The sequence below is a fragment of the Somniosus microcephalus genome, unplaced genomic scaffold (genome assembly GCF_052327205.1).
Source record: "Somniosus microcephalus isolate GS21.2 unplaced genomic scaffold, FLI_Smic_1.0 unresolved_chr4, whole genome shotgun sequence".
NCBI classification, from domain to species: Eukaryota; Metazoa; Chordata; class Chondrichthyes; order Squaliformes; family Somniosidae; genus Somniosus; species Somniosus microcephalus.
The window spans coordinates 3,997,803-4,003,652 of NW_028225182.1; the positions used below are offsets into that span (position 1 = coordinate 3,997,803).

General features: G+C 40.2%; 2 non-coding genes across 2 annotated transcripts; both read right to left on the bottom strand.

Moving 5' to 3' along the window:
* Positions 1 to 566: 566 nt before the first annotated feature.
* trnav-aac (transfer RNA valine (anticodon AAC)) lies at positions 567 to 639 on the bottom strand. Its single transcript has one exon. It is a non-coding gene; the product is annotated as a tRNA-Val (tRNA).
* Positions 640 to 4,667: 4,028 nt separating this feature from the next.
* On the bottom strand, positions 4,668 to 4,740 carry trnav-aac (transfer RNA valine (anticodon AAC)). Its single transcript has one exon. It is a non-coding gene; the product is annotated as a tRNA-Val (tRNA).
* Positions 4,741 to 5,850: the final 1,110 nt, after the last annotated feature.

Sequence of the window (5,850 nt, forward strand, 5' to 3'; positions counted from 1 at the left end):
CTCATTTTAACCTGCAATTGATAGATTTTAGTTAACCAACGGTATTAAGGGATCATTGAAGTCTGTGAGACACTTCATAACTGTTTCTATTATCATTAATCAACCCACAACATTTTGTTGCACACTGCAGGAATTGCTAACATGTATACCGGATGACAGTCAAACTTTAATAACTTTTTATAGAATCATAGAAAATTACCTGAACCCCTGAGGTTAATGAAGGGAATTTTAATGGTTGAGTTCCGGATACACCTTGGAATTCTGGAAAACATGGTTTGTTGTTTGCAGCAACGCGGCTTTGATCTGCTGTTGTGAACCGAAGTAAAGCTGCAGGAACCTTGAATAATCTTTCACAATTCAACTGAAAGCAGCCGGATTGTGTAGCTTTGAGAGGGGCTGTCTGCACGGTCAGGGCTGGAAACGGAAGTGAGCGAGCGACACCGTAGTGTTCTGTGTGTGTGCATAACTGTACAGAATAACACAAATGTAACAGGACTTTGTTACTTTGCATAACAAATGGGAATTGATCCATTTTTCTACGATTTAAATGAACATGATTTACAAAATGTTTCCGCCCGGCTTCGAACCGGGGACTTTTCGCGTGTTAGGCGAACGTGATAACCACTACACTACGGAAACGCTTGATAAAACAGTCGCCTTTTGTTATAAATCTATGAATCTCTGACGAAAGTTATTAAAGTTTGACTGTCACCCGGCAAACATGTTACAATTTCCTTCAGTGTGCAACACACATTTTTGTTGGTTTTAATACAATTATTAAGATTCTCACAGACTTCAATGGTCTTTGTCAGAACTGAAGTCCCTGACTGGGAATCAAACCTGATTGTTTTCAATGATGATATGATTGTCCTATGAGGAGAGATTGAGCAGATTGGGCCAATAATCTCTGGAGTTCAGAAGAACGAGAGGTGTTCTCATTGTAAGGTATAATTTTCTTGGAGGGCTAGAAAGGATAGAAGCTGAGAGGTTGTTTCCCCTGGCTGGAGAGTCTAGAACTGGGGGGCAGAGTCTGAGGATTAGGGGCCGGCTATTTGAGACTCAGATGAGGAGACATTTCTTCACTCAGAGGCTTGTGAATCTTTGCAATTCTCAACCTCAGAGGGCAGTGGATGCTCAGTCATTGAGTATATTCAAGGATTTGGGAGTCCTTTTACACAGAATAGGGAAATTAACGTTTGTGAGGTAATCCTTTATATTGAGCGGTTTCTCGTCCTTTAATCGGTGTCAGCTTTCGCTCAGCGATTACTTCGCAGCACCAACTTCTTTGTAAGTTCGAACTCTGTCTCACCGCGGGCGCAGTCTGGGCTTTTTTCAATTCCCTTCAACACCAAAACACATTAAAGCAGTGATTTTAATTTCGCAGCGTGACATTTTTCGAGGCACCATTAAATAATTCAATAACATATTCCTATCAGTGTTGCAGGCTGGGTTCGATTCCCGGTTGGAGAGGAAATTTTGATATCACCGTTTCTTATTCATGAATGCGATGTAATTTTATTAAATTAATTACATGCATCTAATGTGAATAAATAAGAACTGCTTTAATCACCATTAATTAACCGGTAACTTTATTTTGCAGAATGAAAGACATGATAATATGGTTACTGAGGGACAGTCGAAACTTCATTCATTTATTTTGCTCTTTGCTTCTCCTGAACTGTTAACCCATATCTCATTTTACACATTGCATTTTAGGAGAATATTTAAAAATCTTCATTGCTTGAGAGATCAGCGATCTGGGGCAAGATTTGTAAAATTTATCGGGACAGGCTATTTCACAGAAAAAACCTATTCTCTCACAAGATGTTTTCAGACCACACACTGACCAATCTTTGCTAGGCCCCAAGTGGATGATCTGACACTTGCCCGCGTTGGACTCCATTAATCACTGGGCAGGGGAGATTTAATAGGGGTGATCAAAATTATGGGGGAAAAAGTTTCCACTGGCAGGCGTGTCAGCAGGGCTATGGGGGACGACCTGCGGAGTGGGACTGATTGGATAGCTCGTTCAAAGATGCATCATGAATTGCTCATTTTAACCTGCGATTGATAGATTTTAGTTAACCAAAGTTATTAAGGGATCATTGAAGTCTGTGAGACACTTCATAATTGTTTATATTATCAATAATCCACCCACAACATTTTGTTGCACTCTGCAGGAATTGTTAACATGTATAACGGATGACAGTCAAACTTTAATAAGGTTTTATAGAATCAGAGAAAATTGCCTGAACCCCTGTGGTTAATGAAGGGAAGTTTAATGTTTGAGTTCCGTATACACCTTGGAATTCTGGAAAACATGGTTTGCAGTTTGCAGAAACACGGCTTAGATCTGCTGATGTGAACACGAGGTAAAGCTGCAGGATCCTTGAATAATCTTTCACAATTCAACTGAAAGCAGCCGGAATGTGCAGCTTTGAGAGGGGCTGTCTGCACGGTCAGGTCCGGAAACGGAAGTGAGCGAGCGACACCGTCGTGTTCTGTGTGTGTGCAGAACTGTTCAGAATAACACAAATGTAACAGGACTTTGTTGCATTGCATAACAAATGCGAATTGATCCATTTTTCTACGACATAAATAAACATGATTTACAGAATGTTGCCGCACGGTTTCGAACCGGACACTTTTCGCGTGCTAGGCGAACGTGATAACCACTACACTACGGAAACGTTGGATCGAGCAGTCGCCTTTGGCTATAAATCTATGAATCTATGAAGAAAGTTTTTAAAGTTTGACTGTCACCCAGCAAACATGTTACAATTTCCTTCAGTGTGCAACACACATTTTTGTTGGTTTTAATACAATTAATAAGATTCTCACAGACTTCAATTGTCTTTGTCAGAACTGAAATCCCTGACTGGGAATCAAACCTGATTGTTTTCAATGATGATAGGATTGTCCTATGAGGAGAGATTGAGTAGATTGGGCCTATAATCTCTGGAGTTCAGAAGTGCGAGACTTGTTGTCATTGAAAGGTACAATTTTCTTGGAGGGCTTGAAACGGTAGAAGATGAGAGGTTGTTTCCCCTGGCTGGAGAGTCTCGAACTAGGAGGCAGAGTCTCAGGATAAGGGGCCGGCCATTTGAGACTCAGATGAGGAGACATTTCTTCACTCAGAGGCTTGTGAATCTTTGCAATTCTCAACCTCAGAGGGCAGTGGATGCTCAGTCCTTGAGTATATTCAAGAATTTGGGAGTCCTTTTACACAGAATACAGAAATTAACGTTTGTGAGCTCATCCTTTATATTGAGCGGTTTCTCGTCCTTTAATCGGTGTCAGCTTTCGCCCAGCTGATACTTCACAGCACCAACTTCTTTGTAAGTTCGAACTCTGTCTCACCGCGGGCGCAGTCTGGGCTTTTTTCAATCCCCTTCAACACCGAAACACATTAAAGCAATGATTTTAATTTAGCAGTGTGATATTTTTTGAGGCACCATTAAATGATTCAATAACGTATTCATATCAGTATCGCGAGATGGGTTCGATTCCCGGTTAGGGAAGAAATTTTGATATCACCGTTTCTTATTCATGAATGCGATGTAATTTTATTAAATTAATTACATGCATCTAATGTGAATAAATAAGAACTGCTATAATCACCATTAATTAACCGGTAACTTTATTTTGCAGAATGAAAGACATGATAATATGGTTACTGAGGGACAGTCGAAACTTCATTCATTTATTTTGCTCTTTGCTTCTCCTGAACTGTTAACCCATATCTCATTTTACACATTGCATTTTAGGAGAATAGTTTAAAATCTTCATTGCTTGAGAGATCAGCGATCTGGGGCAAGATTTGTAAAATTTATCGGGACCGGCTATTTCACAGAAAAAACCTATTCTCTCACATGATGTTTTCAGACCACACACTGACCAATCTTTGCTGGGCCCCAAGTGGATGATCTGACACTTGCCCGCGTTGGACTCCATTAATCACTGGGCAGGGGAGATTTAATAGAGGTGATCAAAATTATGGGGGAAAAAGTTTCCACTGGCAGGAGTGTCAGCAGGGCTATGGGGGACGACCTGCGGAGTGGGACTGATTGGAAAGCTCGTTCAAAGATGCATCATGAATTGCTCATTTTAACCTGCGATTGATAGATTTTAGTTAACCAACGTTATTAAGGGATCATTGAAGTCTGTGAGACACTTCATAATTGTTTCTATTATCAATAATCCACCCACAACATTTTGTTGCACACTGCAGGAATTGTTAACATGTATAACGGATGACAGTCAAACTTTAATAACGTTTTATAGAATCATAGAAAATTACCTGAACCCCTGAGGTTAATGAAGGGAATTTTAATGGTTGAGTTCCGTATACACCTTGGAATTCTGGAAAACATGGTTTGTTGTTTGCAGCAACGCGGCATCGATCTGCTGTTGTGAATCGAAGTCAAGCTGCAGGATCCTTGAATAATCTTTCACAATTCAACTGAAAGCAGCCGGATTGTGTAGCTTTGAGAGGGGCTGTCTGCACGGTCAGGGCTGGAAACGGAAGTGAGCGAGTGACACCGTAGTGTTCTGTGTGTGTGCATAACTGTACAGAATAACACAAATGTAACAGGACTTTGTTACTTTGCATAACAAATGGGAATTGATCCATTTTTGTACGATTTAAATGAACATGATTTACAAAATGTTTCCGCCCGGTTTCGAACCGGACACTTTTCGCGTGTTAAGCGAACGTGATAACCACTACACTACGGAAACGCTGGATAAAACCGTTGCCTATTGTTATAAATCTATGAATCTCTGACGAAAGTTATTAAAGTTTGACTGTCACCCGGCAAACATGTTACAATTTCCTTCAGTGTGCAACACACATTTTTGTTGGTTTTAATACAATTATTAAGATTCTCACAGACTTCAATGGTCTTTGTCAGAACTGAAATCCCTGACTGGGAATCAAACCTGATTGTTTTCAATGATGATAGGATTGTCCTATGAGGAGAGATTGAGCAGATTGGGCCTATAATCTTTGGAGTTCAGAAGAACGAGAGGTGTTCTCATTGAAAGGTATAATTTTCTTGGAGGGCTTGAAAGGGTAGAAGCTGAGAGGTTGTTTCCCCTGGCTGGAGAGTCTAGAACTGGGGGGCAGAGTCTGAGGATTAGGGGCCGGCTATTTGAGACTCAGATGAGGAGACATTTCGTCACTCAGAGGCTTGTGATCTTTGCAATTCTCAACCTCAGAGGGCAGTGGATGCTCAGTCATTGAGTATATTCAAGGATTTGAGAGTCCTTTTACACAGAATACAGAAAGTTAACGTTTGTGAGCTCTTCCTTTATATTGAGCGGTGTCCCGTTCTTTAAGCAGTGTCAGCTTTCGCTTGGCGGTTACTTCGCAGCACCAACTTCTTTGTAAGTTCGAACTCTGTCTCACCGCGGGCGCAGTCTGGGCTTTTTTCAATCCCCTTCAACACCGAAACACATTATAGCAGTGATTTTAATTTAGTAGTGTGATATTTTTCGAGGCACCATTAAATAATTCAATAATTTATTCCTATCAGTTTTGCAGGCTGGGTTCGATTCACGGTTCGGGAAGAAATTTTGATTTCACTATTTTCTTATTCATGAATGCGATGTAATTTTATTAAATTAATTACATGCATCTAATGTGAATAAATAAGAACTGCTTTAATCACCATTAATTAACCGGTTACTTTATATTGCGGAATGAAAGACATAATAATATGGTTACTGAGGGACAGTCGAAATTTCATTCATTTATTTTGCTCTTTGCATCTCCTGAACTGTTAACCCATATCTCATTTAACACATTGCATTTCAGGAGAATGGTTTAAAATGTTCATTGCTTGAGAG